This window comes from Schistocerca serialis, chromosome 5 (genome assembly GCF_023864345.2).
Source record: "Schistocerca serialis cubense isolate TAMUIC-IGC-003099 chromosome 5, iqSchSeri2.2, whole genome shotgun sequence".
Classification (NCBI taxonomy): Eukaryota; Metazoa; Arthropoda; class Insecta; order Orthoptera; family Acrididae; genus Schistocerca; species Schistocerca serialis.
The window spans coordinates 319,805,619-319,825,298 of NC_064642.1; positions in this window are offsets into that span (position 1 = coordinate 319,805,619).

Below are 19,680 nucleotides of genomic sequence, written 5' to 3' on the forward strand. Positions count from 1 at the left end.
AAGCAGATTCAGAGGGATGTAGGCTGCAGTAGGTACTGGGAGATGAAGAAGCTTGCACAGGATAGAGTAGCGTGGAGAGCTGCATCAAACCAGTCTCAGGATTGAAGACCACAACAACAACAATGTAGACACTCTGAAAGGGCGGTGGTCACTGTGGCTAACCACATTTTTTGTCAGTTTACCGCTCAGGGACGGTATTCCTCTCAACTATTCAGCTACCTGACCTTACATCTAAGATGCCACGTTACTATAGGAGGAGAAGGCGTTCCCGCCCTAAGTGTATAAAGCAATAGACAATATTGCTATTGAGACCAAGAATTACGTAGGTGCACAAGTCATCCTGCAGGGGCCATCAGTCTCTTGTGGTGGAGTTTTGAACTTCACCCTTAGCAACAAAGATGCCAATCAACACGGGAATGGCTGGCTTACCGTCGCATTAGTACGTTGGCCCAAAATCGAAAAAGTAGCAGGTCTAGAAAATTTTAGCAGACGTCAAGTCATAGCATATCGGACATTTCAGATCGCAGAGGTGTACAATAGAGATATGGGTAAATCGTATTACCTGTCTTCGATGGCGTTGGTTCTCAGGACCAGGAATCACCGCAAAATAAATGAATCTGAATCTGTGTTAGTGTGGCTCAAAGGTGTTGACAATTGTAAAAAAATAAAACTAATGTGTGATCTCACTCATTATTATAGAAATTAAATAAAGTATTTCCTTTCCTTTACCCTTACCAAAAAAAACTACACATTGATGTTTTCAAAAACCGAGAAGCGATACTTCTAAGTGTTGTAGCTCTCTGGGGCACCTAGGATGCACTCTGCGTGAGCGTTGACCTCACCGATTACGTAACCTGTTATCACTATTTGAACTGTATAGATATGGTCAGTGCACAAAGTACCTTTATGCCTACGAGCAGGCAAGAACTGTTTCAAGAGATACAAAAGTTATACAAAAGTTGAATAACCTAGTAACTAACTGTAACAAGGTGATGGTTAGCTGCTGTGATCACATCTCGTAATGCTAATATTTTGTTATTGTTAAGGCGATTTTTTACAAACCTACTGTTGAAAAGATATCACATAACAAAACGAAAGTGGTGCAAGTGGATCAAATTTCAAATATGTAAATTACTGTTGATGTCTCTCTAGGGCAAAATTTTTATGGCGTTCACCTGCCTCTCAAAGAGTTAAAGTGCGTTCAGCTAGTGCCAGTTTACTTTCCTCACTATCGTATGTTCATTGCGATGTTTGTAGAGACACAGTGATGTCTATGTCCAATATATGATATGTGATAGTCATAAGAAATAAGACGGACCGCAAATGTACTGAACAATAAGTTATCTTTCGTACTGCCCAAAAGATATCTTATTTTTGCAAAAGAGGGACTGGGTTTCGTCATATTGTCAGTGTGGAGATCTTGTTTGTGTAAGTAATATGGACATCGATGGGTGAAAGAATGTGGCTATAACCTCTTCAGACAGAACCAATCCAGAATTCGCCTGAAACGGTTCTAGGAAAACGTAAATTTATGAACGAGGATCTGAGCCTGTTACTTCGGGACATAGACCCAAAGCTTTTATGTTGATGCCCGCGCTGCGGTCTGCTCGTCAGCGCAGTGGTGAGTACGTTACCATGGAGCAGTCGTGGCGGTGCGTGGAGGTGGGGGCGGCGGCGCTGAGGAAGAGCACGGGCGACGCCACCAGCAGCGAGGTGACGGCCAGCGTGGCGGCCGACAGCGCGGCGCGACGCACCGGCCGCGAGCGCCGCAGCCAGCCGCACGGCAGGCAGCACAGCCACGTGCCGCCGCTGCCTGCAACACGCGGCTGGAGCTGTACAAAAAACTACCGTAGGCTACCGTAGACTACCGAAAGTAAGCGGAAACTACGGTAGTTTTCCTAGTAGCCTAGGTCAGTTAAGGTCGTACATGCGTCACCTGCACGCTAGGTGTGTTGCATACCTATCACGCGTTACCCCATAACAAACTCTTTACGTACGCCATCAGTGCCTTACTAGATTGCCCTAAAAATCGGAAGCGCTGAACCGTCTAGTAACTGAATCGGGATATATAACTCACCGGATAACCGACAGATTATTTATGCTCTACATAGTTATCGTCCTGTCTGTTACTTAAGGGGAGGTTCACTATCTTTTGGTTCAAAAAATCGATTTTTTAAAATTGCATTTTTGGATTCATAAACGTGTTTAGAATCCATCCCTGAAACGGTTTTCCGAATACGGAAAGGAAATGTTTGTTAGTCGCGGTTGAAGAAAAAAATGCACCTGCCTGAAATCGGCCTTATTCACGCACCACTATTTTTTCTTTCGGCGGACGAGTTATCGTACCGGTGCTTGGGAGCAAAACACACAAAATTCAAATGAAACTTTGAACGCCTGTGTTTGGAAGTTAGCCCCAAGCATTTGCATTCTGGTGCTAAGACTGTGAAGACTTTCCTGCCAGTGAGCAGCTTCAACGAAGGGTATTCAGCATTTCTGAAGACCATGACAACAATGGATGCCACCCTGGGACTCTATTAGACACAATTCGCCAAGCATTCGGATGACCACCTGCCGAAAACCGCTTGTCACCGGCCGTACGAGTGGCTCTGGAGCAGCGCAGGATGTCCCAGATCGAGCAGAACGCCCTCTATGAGGAAGGACTAGTTTATGGACAAGGAATAGCAGATTGAATGTAAGTAGCATAATATTGCATTTATATGTAGTCAAAATTTCAAACGCGTTTTTCACGAAATGACGTTTTTGGTTTTTTTTTATCGCGGGGTATGGTAACTTCGAATCTACTCAACCGATTGGCATGATTCTTTGTTTCCAACGAAGCTAACTAAATTTTCTAGTAGTTGTAGCACTTTTATTCCGATCCATCAACTGTAAATATTTTTACTTGGACGACGAAGTCGAAAATTCGATGAAAAAAAACCTATTTTTTTCAAATGGCCATTTTGTTTCCTATGGTCCAAATAACTTAAGCGAGGTACAATTCCTAGAGGATCTTGTATACTTCCCTAACGTCAACTCAATTTTGATTTCAGACGAGTCGGCTGACCTGTGACATACCGCGCATGGAGGTCTACATCGAAATTTTGTTTCGTTCTGACGGCACTTCCGCCTTTTCTCTTCGACATTTCCGGTTTGAACCGGAAATATCAATAAACATTTTGACCAAATTTGACATTGATATCTATAACACATTCCGAGAAAAAAATCTCAAATAACATTTTTTTTCGGGTCAAAGATAGTAAACCTCCCCTTAAAATAAACAGAACATGATGAGTGAAAAGGAGTTTGTTACTTAAAATAAACAGAACATGATGAGTCAAAAGAAGTTTACGACTTTGCAGTGGTATAGAAATTTATTGATTTAACTTTCAGAATCGGTACTTGTGACAGTTCGTCGCACACAATCTCAAGTTTGATTCGTGTAGTACATTGCATTAGTACCCCATTCCGCCACCAAAAGCGCCAGCGTATCGTACAGTTAAAATGTCTACTTTCACTGGTGCATCGCATGCTCGCTGTGTGTTTCGGTTTCATGTAATGGACCCTGCAATAACTGATCGGCGTAAATTTCGCACCGAATACGCTAAAGATCCTTCAAGCACGCCTACAATTTACTTTTGGCACAGGAACTTCCTTGAGACAGGTCGTTTACTGCGACATAATAAATCTCCCTGTCGCCTGCTTTTGATGATTGTGTCGAACGGGTTAGTGAGAGCTTTGCCCGCAGTCCACAAAAATCGACGCGACATGCGTCTTGCGAGACTGGTATTCCACGAAAGACTCTTTGGCGAGTACTGCCTACACGTTTACACTCGCAACCATACAGATTCACAATAGCACACCAAATTAGTGATGCAGATAAGGTTGCTCGTGAGGAATTCTGTGAGGAAGAGTTTCATCGGACAGAGGACAACGAGACATTACTGAACACAATCTTCTTCAGAGATGAATCAACTTTTCATCAACATATCGTATCAGTAACACGATAAACACCCACAACTGCAAAATATGGGGCTGTGAAAATCCACATGCAACCCTGGGACAAGTTCGTAACAGTCCCAAAATGAAGATGTTTTGTGCCATTAGCAAAGTGTACGGCCCTTTCTTCTTCACGGAGAAAATTGTCACTGTTGTTGTGTATCTCGACACGTTGAAAGGTGGCTACACTGAGCCACTGCGCCAGAGATTGCGCCAAAGAGTATTATTAAGCCGCCTCCACAGTGCTTGGAGAGAGCTCGTAGTAGTCAGTGCCTGTTAAGAACTCGTGGTAGTCAGTGCTTGGAGAGAGCTCGTAGTAGTGAGTGCCTGTTAAGAACTCGTAGAAGTCAGTGCTTGGAGAGAGCTCGTAGGAGTGAGTGCCTGTCGAGGTCTCGTGGTAGTCTGTGCTGAGATGTTGTAGCAGAGAGTGTTTGTTGAGATGTGCTATTAGGCAGTGCTTGCTGAGATGTGATATTGGAGAGTTCTAGTTGAGATATAATGTAAGGATTAGAATGATTTTCATCAATATAAATGAGGTAATTAACTCCGTTTGTTTTTTTTTTTTTTATTTTCAGTGTCCTAGATAATGCGTCATTACAGGTTCAGTCAACAAAGCATCTGGCGTGTGTTCTTGTATTAGAGTGTAATTCTGCTTTCCTTACGCAATTATAGTATTTCTAATTTTCTTTTATCACGTCAGTATAATTGGTATTAAAAAAATTCTTGTCTTGTTGAAGAAGAACCGTGCCAGATGTACGTTGAGTTACACTCCCACATACAGAACAGTTGTACTTGTGCTTTGGTTTAGTAGGTTTTATAGTTGCTGGGGACTTAATTAATTAACTGTGTTTATGAAAATTTTCATTTCATTCTTTGTTGTTGTTCTTTGCAGTCAGATAGCGTAATACTATTAGTCAGGGCCAACCGATTACGAAACAGCGTAATCGGACTTACAGCTACTAAAAACCAAAAGTATTTTCAATCTTACATTTAATTAAGCCCCCATGCAACGTTTGAAAACTTTTAATTCCACAGATCGATGAAGACGACCGAGGCGGGATGGTTTACTACCTCAAGACGGTGCAACATCTCAGTTCCTCACGAAAAATCGAGGTTTCCTCGATCATCGCTTCCCAGGTCGGTGGTTTGGCCGTGCAGGACCAATCACATGCCCAACTAGCTCCCCAGACTTCACACCACTGGATTCCTTTATCTGTGGTTTCACTAAAGACCGTGCACATGTTCCTCCCCTACCAAACAGTGTAGCTGACCTGAAAAATCGAATCTACGCTGCCGTTGCACAAGTCTGTCCGTTTCGTTGCAACGAGTATGAGAATAAATTGGTTACCTGTTGATGTTTGCCGCATCACAAATGATAGTCAAATCGGGCCAAAATGAAATTTGACACTTTTCTGAGAAACTTGAGGTTGTTTGCTACAAAATGACAAATCTACTGATTCTGTAAGATATCTCAATAACTTTCTGTATCATTCCAAAGTTGTAAAGTCCTTTCTGACTCACCCTGTATTTACAGCAAAATTGAAATTGTCAGTCTTTAATTCGGATTTTACTCGAGAATTCTCGATTTGTACCGTGAAACAGGGGGATGTTGCAGTAAAAATAAAGCAACACTACTAGTTTATCATATAGCACTAGAAAACACAATTTCCTCAACAAAAAGGAAAATTGAAAACAATCCGCAAAACAAGAATATATCAAACATCGCTTCAACCCTTCTTCAAACTTATATAAAACATTTTTCTGTTATTCATAAACATCTGTCGCATTTACCATGCCTTTGATCACATCAAGAGCGTTCTACCGATTACAAAATAACAACAATGATTATATATTTTTATGTTTCTGCTCGTACTCTGTACTTGCTCCAAAAGTAATTGCTTTCGTCATATAAAAGCGCAGAAGTTACACGATCAACAATTTTTTACTACTTATAAAATACAATTTATATTATGTAAGGATGTAAAATACTCATTGGACAAACAATAACGTGTGGCTCTAATAATGTGCAAAACAAAGAAAAAAAACAAAGACATCGTTAGTTTCCAGTTTCTCTCTTACACATTCATTTAGCTTACTTTCTCTACCAATGCTACCAGCACCAATGACAGTCGTATCATTTACTGTGTCATTTATCTACTATACCAAAACTATTGAACCATAGTTCTGATAGAGTGCAAATCTACGCGGCCCTCACCTCACTGCCTGTCTCTACTTACACCAACTAAGAATACACCTGTTCCCAAGCCAATCACACAGGCAGCACCGGTTCGAAGACATTTTTCCCCACAAACCACATATCATTAGCGTCCTCCCACCTCCATCCACAAGATATTAGTTGCCCCTCCTTGGACTGTTGGTAAAACCTTAAAAATAAACCTAAATATTTTTATGATCGTGGAAGAGCGTTGGTTTTTTTTTCCTATTAAAATAAGTACTGCATGGACATACTTCTGAAACAGAAGAAAAATTTGTAGATGTTACTGCAGTGCTAAACACAGTGGTGTGCAAAACTTAAGTAAAAAGGTAATTTTTGGATGATGTGTCGCTCCGAAGTAACAGAGCTGAATGAAACTTGCGCCATACATAGAAAGAACTGTTACAGTGTATTACAAAAAGTAACTGCAACAAATACGCGATGAGAAGAACAGAAATGGCACTTTTATTCAGAGACAAAAGCTACACTGAGGTAAACACAGTTCATGAGGGTCCACTGAACATCACAAAAGGTGTGTGATCACTGCAGGTGGCAATTAATGCTCTGAAACTTGCTCTCATGCTCCCCACGAGGTTGGTAAAACACCTTGTGGAACGGCATTCCGTTCCACCATCGTCCTACCTACCATCATATGGTAAGAGGTATAATCAGTAATGACTTCAGTGCAGTTACTGTCATTGTACGAGTATAAAAGTGTCATTTCTGCTCGCCTCGTTGGGTGTTTCTTCCAGCTAATTTCTGTACTACACCTTTTACTTCTTTCTATGTATATTCCAAGGTTTATAGAGGTATGTTACTTGACAGTGATACATCATGCGAAAGTTACTTTCATCCTTAAGTTCCGCACACCATTTAAGTACAAATCTTTCAGGACTTCTTTCCATGTTCTCAGGATCTTAGTGTTGAATTAGTAACACAGATTGTTAACAATTGAATAATAACTTTCTGAAATGCACAAGGTGCTGAACGTCGTTCGAGATATGAATAAAGGAAGAACGTTTCTATAAGATGGCGTTTTAATAGAAATTGACACAATCTCTTTCAAAAAGATATCCTTCTCCTTACCTCGGGGAAACAAACACACACACACACACGCGATAATAGCTATGTATCTGATTTGCTTAATACGAAAGGTGACAGATAAGATACAAAAAGCTCCATGTCTATTAATCTCGTATCAGTTACGTACAAGATATTCACGAAAATTATCGCCAACTACGAATAATAAAACTAAAACAATTTATAAGCATTTTATCAAAAAGAAAACAGTGCGGATTATTGACGAAGTCATAGAATAAGTTCTTGAATTTTTACAATTAGTTTGTCGAATAAGCGACTGGATGGATAGGGGGGCGGGCAATAATCCATAGATCAAAAGACCTGAAGTGCAATTTGGTAAACAGCTCAGTGTCATCATTTAAATGTCACAAGCTAGTACGGAAGGGCTGCATTCTTTATTTCACTTGCTCGCTTCTTTCAAGACGTATCATTTCACAACTGTTTACGTATTTTTGATGCCTAAACACGAGAATGAATGTGATAGGCTCCCACTATCGGGTAATGTAGGCGCTGTGAGTTGATATGACGTCTCCAAAGCAGAGCAAAAGTAAAATTAAATAGGTATACAGCTTTCTCGGTGTATTGGTGCAGATCGTATGCTTCCTCAAGATATTTTCAAGCGCCATTAAATTCTATGTTTCAAAGTACTTTCGCAATGAAAAAAAAAAAATCAGAGATGATACACAAACAAAAAGTTGTGAAAATATGTGAGGAAGACCTGAGAAGAGCGAGATTAACTATTAATTTCTTTTGCTCCGATCACTGTACACATATGATGCTACTAAAGGGTTGTCGTGGCGGTCACACAATACGTGACTGGAGATATAAGTATGCGTGATAGTCATAATTCAGAGATCTCTTTGTCAGCCCCTTAATCTCCCATAACCTCTTGCTGCTACAGACTGCAGTGCGCAACAAGTAAACGTCTTATCTGGCCCTGGCTTGTGGCACGGCAACTACACAGCGTCACGCTACTGGTCAAGAAACGTCGCGCTCCAAATATTCCAGAAGAACTTTGAGATTTTATTTTAGCTTTTTTTCATTTTACTTTCATTATTGTACACAGTGTGCGAGTGGCATGCAGTATTTGCAATACTTGCTGTCAGGAACACGAATCACATTGCACAGTGCATCAGAGTACTTATTGCCACCAAAATAGGTGTTGACAGTATTTTCCAACGTCTTGTGAGTAGCAGACAAAGTTACCCTGAATGGCCCAGTGTGTCTGCTGGGCTTGTTTGTCTACCTCTCAACGCTACTAAATGATATGTTGGAAGCAGTGAAAAGAAAACCGAACGTTCGACACAACGCGACCATGAAATGGTTTCAATCAAAGGTAATCACCACACGCGTTAAGACATTTATACCACCGGGAGAAGAGACGATCAAATCATGTTTCGTAGAACGTGTTGAACCGCTGACGCATCCATAACCGGATCCCCCCTTTCGCTTCCTCGTCAGACTGAAACTAACGTCCACGCATGTCTTTCTTCCAGACGCCAAAGACGCAAAAATCACATGGAGAAAAATCTGCGCTGTGCAGAGAACATCGCAGTGTTTCTCAACCAAATCGCTGTAGCGTAGCCTTCGTCCAATTGGCAGTGTGAGGGCGGTCACACAATACATGACGTTATCGTGTAACAGGATTGTTCCGGCTGACAGCATTCCTGGGCGTTTTGACATTAAGGCGCATGACAGTCACCGCAGAGTGTCTTCACAGTGCTCCGCACAGACTGTGCTGCCACGCTCGAGAAACTCGACGAACAGAGCACCCCGGCAGTCGAGGAAAGAGGTCACCATCACCTTACAGGGACTTGAGTGAACTTCTTTCTTTTTTTTGGCGGGGGGGGGGTCCAATAATTAAGACCGTCACAGAGTTGATGAAGCCTTTGGCTGACACCTTCCTCACGGACCCAAACTAAAGGACCCCTATCAACTCTGGGAACAATGCTGCAAATTGTGAGCTCTGCTTGCAACCTGCGAGAGAGGCCAGCAGCCGTCACCATCTCCACCAGCAGCCTGTGCGAACTGGGGAGGGCCTCATAACCCAAGCGACAGGTGTTGTTGGTGCAGACATGAGCCACAACTTGCAGACGAGTGCACCCTGCACTCTCGATGGCTGCAGCCACACCTCGGTTGACACTTCCAGGCAGACAAAACGTCTGCATATTGGCTTTCTTTCCGGCCGTGAATGCTATCTGCCTTGGGTGCTCTGCAGTGTACCTAACATTGAAGCTCCCGATAACTATTATAAGCTCTCCACGTGGGAATGGTCGGGCCCTGCTGAAAGAGCGGCCATCTGACCATTCACTGGGTGAAGAGGCGAGGTCAGATGGCCAGCCTCCCCAATGGCCCTCCACCTCGAGCGACGCGAACCCTTTACCCCCACCACCCCACTCTCATCTTTCTGTGAGGATGGATCCACCACTTCGGGTACACTGGGAGGTACCTCGCCAGCAGAGCGACACCTGTGATGTCTCATGCAACACTTCAAAGTCTCCCCCGCCGCTACACCCGAGGCAGCAGCCTGAAGACGACAGATCGTAGCCAAAAGTACGTTTAGCTCTTCACAAACTGCAGCCAGTTCCTCCTGCGTCCACACACGTGTCTTCAATGGAAGTTTGGGGCTTATGAGCTGTGAAGCCAGCTGTTCAGCAGAAAACAAAACTGCGCTACTGACACCTGACAACACTTCACAATTACAAAAAACTCGACAATTAACCTCTTAAATGGAGAAATAAACTTACGAAATTTGAGAAATATACTACTAAGAAAACAGAGAAGAAGCTAAATACGTAACTTGCCCTTTCCAGGTGTGTACCAGTGGTAGTGAGAAGAGAGGTTACGGTTGTATCACATTGAGGCAAGATTCGCAACAAGAGCCGGTGACTCAGCTATTCCACACGCAAAACATGTCTAAGGAAAAGAGCGTGCCTACAGGCCAGAAGTACAAGGTTCGAGTAAAATAATACGGACCTTCTAGAACAAGTATCTCATCATTTTCGGAACTTGGTTTCTAATCTACCTGTAATTCACAAATAATTTCTGTTGTTTTCGCCTTATTGGTAATACCTCACAGAGTGTACTGAGTCATCAGTAAAGCGATACTCTTGAGGTTTTATGTTGATGTACCTTTACTTTGAGCCTTACAGACGTCCAACCAGGGCTTATTGTTGGTGCACGCTCAGTTAAGCGCACGTGAAAACAGTCGACACTCTAAATGTCTATGACTGCCGCATCAGGTGTCATATGCCGGCCGGTGTGGCCGTGCTTCAGTCTGGAACCGCGCGACCGCTACGGTCGCAGGTTCGAATCCTGCCTCGGACATGGATGTGTGTGATGTCCTTAGGTTAGTTAGGTTTAAGTAGTTCAAAGTTCTAGAGGACTGATGACCACGGATGTTAAGTCCCATAGTGCTCAGGGCCATTTGAACCATCAGGTGTCATGACAGCACGCTGAACTATTCATACGCTAAGTATATCAGTCGAAGAAAATGTGAAGAACAGAACACTCATGGCAAAGTTCTTGTAGCCAAATAGGTAAATATAGAGATGTGACACCAGTGTTGCAACGAGCACTAAAACTAGACATCGAACAAACGGAAATCCGAAATGTGGAGCTACGATTCCACCTTTAGACCCTGTCTACTGAAGAATGTGTTGACGTAGGGAGAATAACAGGGTAAGTGATCAAACCACATGATCAGTCAGACCATCTTAAGAGATGATGCTGATTCAGTCACACAATCACATTTTCCTGCAGCAGCAGAATACCGCTAACCGATAGGCTGAGGCTGAAATAATACGTCCAGCCAGGCCCTCGTAAATGCCGGGCATTTACGTTATGGAGACTTTGCACTCTGTAATTTAAAAATAAATGTTGGTTCGTTTGATTTTGGTTGGGGGGGGGGGGGGGGGGTGACGAAGCGTTTGAAGTAAGAGAGAGCAGAGCGTTGAACATTACAAAAGAGCTGGTCTCCCGTTTGGCGGAATCTGCATCTATTGCTAACGAAACACTTTTTATATTTTGCGTATTAGACAATCATTATAGCTCGCAGATTCCAGTTGTGTATTAATGTAAACATTTTCAGCAACATCCCTGAAACAATATTCATCACATGGCAGTTCGAACACCGCCTCTGATCACCGCTAGCGCCGCAACCTTCATGGACTCCTAGCTAGGAAATGGTCCACCTGTACATTTTTGACACTATTATGTTCTCCGCAACGTACAGAACACATGTAACGCCGGAAATGCATATCCTCCTATTTCCATCTATTGTACTATTATTTTTTTCCTTGTTTTTTTTACCTCAAGATATGACATTTCTGTCTCTTTATATATTGTAATTGTTTTACTGTTTGTATATATATATTTATGCACTTATGTCGATGTATAATTGGTTTGTTTCGTAAATATTATTTGTATTTTTGCGCTGGGTCTTGCCTAGGGAAAACTGCTATCGAACGATTACATCGATGGGTCGTGTGAAGAATCAAAGTGTGTAGGATCTTTGGTGGTGTTAACTCTGCCGCGTGGAGCGCGGGCAGGGGGAGTCTGGCTGGAGTAGCGAGTGGAGCAGGTGTGTTGTGTGACGCTCCCGCGAGTTGCCGCGCTTTCGGGGTTTGGCAGCATGTAATTGCGCTCGACTCGCGATGATAGTTTCTGACGGGAAGCATTAGCTGGCGCACATCAAGAGCCCATTTCGCCTGGTGACCGTGTCGAGAAGAAGGCGCGCCAACATCCAGCTTCTGCAACAGCGACGGCCGACAATGAGTGACTGTCGCCACCTCCTCGATCGACGGCTTCATACCTTCAATCAACCAACAAGGAAGACTAAAAGCACGTAAAGTTTCAGAACTGTATGGCAGACCTCAGCTTTTCAAATTGTTCCATTTGCCTCGCAAAATTACAGCAACTTAGCATGAACCTTTGTTGCTCATTGTCCCAACTGCATTGCCAAGCAGGGTCCCTTCCTTTTCCGAAATGAACCCGAGTGTCGTTGATATTCAAACGCCAGCATAATTCCATTTCACTGCTTTAATTTCAAAGTTCAATTTAAGTTTTCATAGCTGGCTACAATAGTTAGATTACACAAGCACAAATTAAGAGTGCGAGTTTTGTTACCGTATTTTAACTTACCTGTGACTGCAGCTCAGCTTGGTACGTACTAAATTTTACTATTGTTAATTGTTCAGAATCGTTTAATTCAAGTTCAAAGTTAAATCTCTTCTTTCTAAATTGCGTAGATTCAAGTAGCTTTAGAAATGATTGTTGAGGTAGTCCAAGACTAACTGTATTTCGATGTGCTTCAGAAAGAAAGCTCACTATTAACTTCAGTCACTAAATTAACTTTCGATTTTCCGGTTTCATTAATTCTTTTGGTAAATTAAGTGTAGCGAAATTTATTACTTCTGACAAACTTTCAGTTTTCACACTACACGTGTCAACCTTCAGTTGCCACGCTTCTAGTGCTAATTATATGTGTAATAACCTTTCTTTTTCAGTTATTATAGTAATTGTCCATAGGACTGGCGACCGTAATTTCCCCCAAATCTCAAATATCTAATTACCTCTAGTTGATTGTTAACGTAACGGCCGCACATTTACTTTCTTTATTAACTTTATCCCTATTTCAAAATTAATTTCCACCAGTTTCACTTGCATTTTTCCTTTCATTTAGATGTAACCCTTTCCTCCCTCTTTACCGACAGGTTAAATTCGGTGACGATTGCTTTTCCAAAATCCCCATTAGGTACACGCGGTTTCATTTTTCACTGTCATTAAGGTCGATAAGTGAGGGGGAGGTTACACACAGCCATACAAAGAAAAGAGCGCAGAGCTTCCTAGTACTCAGATGCAACTGTCAAGGAGAGCACGGCAAGTGCCATAACTCGATTTCCCAGAAACTTCGCTCAGTGGAAGAGGGACCAAAATAAGCGAACACACGTTTTAGTGAGTCAGTAGTTCAATCCGAAGGGGTGGAATTTTTGCGATCCGTGTTCGAAACCCTATTATTATTATTATTATTATTTTTAATTTTTTTTTCATTTATCAACCTATATCCACAGTAGATTACAAGAGTGGTTTCCACTGTGTGTTGAAATAACATTGTCCATATTCGTCTACTCACTACTGTTTGTGGGGTGAATTAATTAAAAGGAAAAAAAACGAGAATAAATGAATGGAAAAATTATTTGAAATTGCTTTTTGTGAAATTTCTGTGGTGTATCTTGATTCACGATCAGCTGTTGTGCCAGTTTTCAGACAAGTGATTCTTTATGCGTGATTTGCCACTAAACTATTGCCAACATGTGAAATCTTCATCAATGTTAACGTTTCCTTTCCGTATGAATTCATACCAGGAAATATCACTGTGACAAACCTGCCTTCACGCGTTGCGTGCATTGTTCAGAATTTCTATGTTTCTGCGATCGGTATCATCCACGGAAAGACACCAAATCTTCCTGTAGGATAAACCCAAGAATAAAATATAAGAATTAAGAACTGCTATAAGAATGAAATATAAGGATACGAAAATTTTAAAGGACCGTAATTTCTTAAAATGCCATAGCAATTATTTTACATCATAAATGTATCCTCTAACTTGATAAGAAGCAATCGTGTAGTAACCTTCTACGGTTCTGGGTACATAAATGAAAAAACAAATAAATAAATAAAAACAATAATTGGGCTTCAAACATTGAAGGCAAAAAGTGTAAGGCCGCGATGTTAGGCCCTGTGCCACCAGCTGGGCATAGATTATTGAGCGCTAAAAGTCATCTAAGTTACGTCGAAAGCTTTGACGGTCGTTTTCTCAGAAACGGTTGAGTATCTACAGACAAGCCGAGAAGCGCATTCTCTTCTTTTGACTCCTCTACCACCGACAGAAGTCTCTGGGAAATCGTGTTATGGCACTTGCCGTGCTTTCTCCGTGAGTTAACAGGGAACGCACAAGGAAAGGCATTGTGACGTAACTGGCGAGTTGTGGCGCCATGAAAATATTCCAAGTTCGGAGTTGGCACGGCTGCACAGGCCGCTCGGCAAGCCAGGGCTCGTCAGCAACCGCGTGGTGACGAACATTGGCCAGAGCAAGAGGGGTAGCCCCAGCGCGTGGTCCAGGCCGACTGCGTGGCTGAGAATTCTACATCTACATCTACATCTATACTCCGCGAGCCACCTTACGGTGTGTGGCGGAGGGTACTTATTGTACCACTATCTCATCCCCCCTTCCCTGTTCCATTCATGAATTGTGCGTGGGAAGAACGACTGCTTGTAAGTCTCCGAATTTGCTCTAATTTCTCGGATCTTTTCGTTGTGATCATTACGCGAGATATATGTGGGCGGTAGTAATATGTTGCCCATCTCTTCCCGGAATGTGCTCTCTCGTAATTTCGATAATAAACCTCTCCGTATTGCGTAACGCCTTTCTTGAAGTGTCCGCCACTGGAGCTTGTTCAGCATCTCCGTAACGCTCTCGCGCTGACTAAATGTCCCCATGACGAATCGCGCTGCTTTTCGCTGGATCATGTCTATCTCTTCTATTAATCCAACCTGGTAAGGGTCCCATACTGATGAGCAATACTCAAGAATCGGACGAACAAGCGTTTTGTAAGCTACTTCTTTCGTCGACGAGTCACATTTTCTTAGAATTCTTCCTATGAATCTCAACCTGGCGCCTGCTTTTCCCACTATTTGTTTTATGTGATCATTCCACTTCAGATCGCTCCGGATAGTAACTCCTAAGTATTTTACGGTCGTTACCGCTTCCAATGATTTACCACCTATGGCATAATCGTACTGGAATGGATTTCTGCCCCTATGTATGCGCATTATATTACATTTATCTACGTTTAGGGAAAGCTGCCAGCTGTCGCACCATGCATTAATCCTCTGCAGGTCCTCCTGGAGTACGTACGAGTCTTCTGATGTTGCTACTTTCTTGTAGACAACCGTGTCATCTGCAAATAGCCTCACGGAGCTACCGATGTTGTCAACTAAGTCATTTATGTATATTGTAAACAATAAAGGTCCTATCACGCTTCCCTGCGGTACTCCCGAAATTACCTCTACATCTGCAGATTTTGAACCGTTAAGAATGACATGTTGTGTTCTTTCTTCTAGGAAATCCTGAATCCAATCACAAACCTGGTCCGATATTCCGTAAGCTCGTATTTTTTTCACTAAACGTAAGTGCGGAACCGTATCAAATGCCTTCCTGAAGTCCAGGAATACGGCATCAATCTGCTCGCCAGTGTCTACGGCACTGTGAATTTCTTGGGCAAATAGGGCGAGCTGAGTTTCACATGATCTCTGTTTGCGGAATCCATGTTGGTTATGATGAAGGAGATTTGTATTATCTAAGAACGTCATAATACGAGAACACAAAACGTGTTCCATTATTCTACAACAGATTGACGTAAGCGAAATAGGCCTATAATTATTCGCATCTGATTTATGACCCTTCTTGAAAATGGGAACGACCTGCGCTTTCTTCCAGTCGCTAGGTACTTTACGTTCTTCCAGCGATCTACGATAAATTGCTGATAGAAAGGGGGCAAGTTCTTTAGTATAATCACTGTAGAATCTTAAGGGTATCTCGTCTGGTCCGGATGCTTTTCCGCTACTAAGTGATAGCAGTTGTTTTTCAATTCCGATATCGTTTATTTCAATATTTTCCATTTTGGCGTCCGTGCGACGGCTGAAGTCAGGGACCGTGTTACGATTTTCCGCAGTGAAACAGTTTCGGAACACTGAATTCAGTATTTCTGCCTTTCTTCGGTCGTCCTCTGTTTCGGTGCCATCGTGGTCAACGAGTGACTGAATAGGGGATTTAGATCCGCTTACCGATTTTACATATGACCAAAACTTTTTAGGGTTCTTGTTTAGATTGTTTGCCAATGTTTTATGTTCGAATTCGTTGAATGCTTCTCTCATTGCTCTCTTTACGCTCTTTTTCGCTTCGTTCAGCTTTTCCTTATCAGCTATGATTCGACTACTCTTAAACCTATGATGAAGCTTTCTTTGTTTCCGTAGTACCTTTCGTACATGATTGTTATACCACGGTGGATCTTTCCCCTCGCTTTGGACCTTAGTCGGTACGAACTTGTCTAAGGCGTACTGGACGATGTTTCTGAATTTTTTCCATTTTTGTTCCACATCCTCTTCCTCAGAAATGAACGTTTGATGGTGGTCACTCAGATATTCTGCGATTTGTGCCCTATCACTCTTGTTAAGCAAATATATTTTCCTTCCTTTCTTGGCATTTCTTATTACACTTGTAGTCATTGATGCAACCACTGACTTATGATCACTGATACCCTCTTCTACATTCACGGAGTCGAAAAGTTCCGGTCTATTTGTTGCTATGAGGGTTGCTATGAGGTCTAAAACGTTAGCTTCACGAGTTGGTTCTCTAACTATCTGCTCGAAGTAATTCTCGGACAAGGCAGTCAGGATAATGTCACAAGAGTCTCTGTCCCTGGCTCCAGTTCTGATTGTGTGACTATCCCATTCTATACCTGGTAGATTGAAGTCTCCCCCTATTACAATAGTATGATCACGAAACTTCTTCACGACGTTCTGCAGGTTCTCTCTGAGGCGCTCAACTACTACGGTTGCTGATGCAGGTGGTCTATAGAAGCATCCGACTATCATATCTGACCCACCTTTGATACTTAACTTAACCCAGATTATTTCACATTCGCATTCGCTAATAACTTCACTGGATATTATTGAATTGATGCTGTGTCGAAGACTGTGCTTTGTGTCAATGAAGGAGATTTGTATGCCGGGAGTGCCAAAGATGGCGCACTTTGTGAAACCATAATGGCAAACATTTCACAGTTCATGTAAAAATTAATAATATCCAGAGGAATCATGATACCTTAAAAAGGAACATGCACATTACCGTTATATGCACAACAATTCTGATGGTGTAATCAGATTTTCAATATCTTTACTAGTTTAAAGTTTAGTATCTGACTGTAAATAATACAAGTAACACCCAGCAACGACTTTCCAAAATCTAAACGGTTCATCCGATATTGTCGATCGACGTCTCGTTAGGAAGCTATTAGTGTAAACCTAAATTGGTATGAATTACAGGCATGTAACTTGAATAGTACATGCGTTATTGGAGGTCAAAGTGACCGATTACTATTGATATCGTCAAACCATAAGGTCTCCACAGTTACACGAAAAAACGGTAGCAGCATGCTTATAAATATATTTATTCGTTTATATCCGATATATACTATTCATGAAGAAATTGGTCAAATATTTACTGTGTTTTATAAAGCACACAGACATTAGGCTACTGGCCTACTTTTGCTTCTATTCCTTTGATATATGTTTATTTAATTTGTTTGTGTATTTAATAATGTTTGTTATAGCGTGTTTACGGTCCAGCCGCACGAATATTTGTTTAATTTCAACTCATTTAAATGTAAATCCAGTATTTAGAATGTGTTTTAATACGTTTGTGATTGTACGTTGGCTTGGAGACATGGCGGGAGCGCTCTAACCAATCACAGCGCTCGTTACTATGGTAGGCGACTGCCAAAGTCAGTGGAGACACTGTATGGAAGTGGGGGAGGAGCATCAGGGACAGAGGACACGGGGGAGCGTTGGACAGGAAGACGCGACGGACAGTCGCAGCAAATACTTGGAGAGTGTTGAGCAGTTCTGCGCATGCTCACGGGAGATAGAAATAGTTCGTAGTGCCGACTGGTGCACTTGTGAGATTTCCATGGCTTCTGCAGTGGAGACGTTGTATGCGTTTAGAAGTGAATATCTTGCGAGCTATGTTGCTGCTCGTAACTAACTAGGTGAAGTAGGGATCTATTGTTTCCCTGTTATTCAACTTATGTTTTATTTAACTGCTGGACCATCGACACCAATAACTCTTTTGCAGTTATAAATGGCATTCTTAAAGGTACTTCTGCTATCGTACTCATCATTTAAAGTCGTAAAAATAGTACCTGCTGATTTTATTTAATTGCAACCTCTCATTTATTAATTTCTATGTTAAAATCAAAATTCGCAATTGCCGAGTGATAGGAACCTTCGACCATTTGATTCATGTGTATATTCATATTGTATACTGTAGACTCAGCAGTATTTGGCTTGTAATGCAGCAACTACGTATCCCAACCCCTAGACAAAGAAACCAGCCAAGACTATTAATATTTCAATTCTGAGTCTGAGGGTACGTAGTTGAGGGTTACTTTTTTTTTTTTTTTTTTTTTTAGCGCGCAGCATGTAGAATAACTCACGTTTCTTAGAAGTTCGTGTGTCGTACGCCAAACTCGTAAACAATCCATATCTTGTTGGGAGGTCTTTAACTAGAAACAGTTTGTGCAGTTACGGAAGTGTTTCCTGAAAGTAACGTACTTTCGTCAATACTTCCCACTGCAAGCTAGAAGGAGATCACCCCCTAGTGCAAGGCAGACATCGAATCCACCAACGCAAAGGTGTCAACATAGACAACTAAATGCCACCTAGGCCAAACATCCTGTTCTGAACACTCTTCTGACTCACAAATGATTTCGAACATTTCACAACCACTTTCAGAGTCATCCACATTAACACCCTGAAAGACCGGTCGTGAAGTCGCAGAACGAAAGGAACATTTAAAAATGACCGAGAGACGTCTCCTCGGTGGAAGATAATCCCTACCTGGACAGAAGTTAGGTTTTAGTGGGAGACCAGCAATGACTGTCATACATAGAGAAGGCAACGGAAAGCAGCAACGTAACGGAGGAGATCTTATTGAAACTAGTGTCGGAATCGGAAGCTAAGCAACGATTTCGTTGGGGTCTATATCGGAGGAGGAGGTGGTATTTCCGTAATTGTTATATCTGAAAAACCGTGAGGCCGTTTAAAATTGTTAGTTTAGTTTTGTACAGGAAAATTCGTTTCATTGTGAATTACTTAAGTAATTATCGATTAAAAGATACAAGGGCAATTAGTTACTACAAATGAAAATTTTTGAACCCAACTGTGTTATAAACTGAAGAAAAAATAAAATAAAGGATGCACTTATACTGAAAATAAAAGTAATCTGGCAAAATATTGCACTGAACGTCGAAGAACGAGACCCTTCCTGATAATAAACGGTGTTGGTGTTTAAGTACAATCACTTCATTAATCTACCAGAAAATTTTTTTGTTAGTGTTCGAGATATCCCTTTCTTTCTAGCTTCACATCAAGAATTCTTTCATAGTTACATGTATGTTACTTTCTCGGATGAAAGGGTGATTGGTAAAGTAATACGTCTTTCATGTCAGAGTTTTCTATATTATTCATATTCGCAGTATGGAAGGTTTTAAACGTCCTTTTTTAAGTGGTAATAATACCTCCATTTCTTGAATGGCATTTCACGCAAA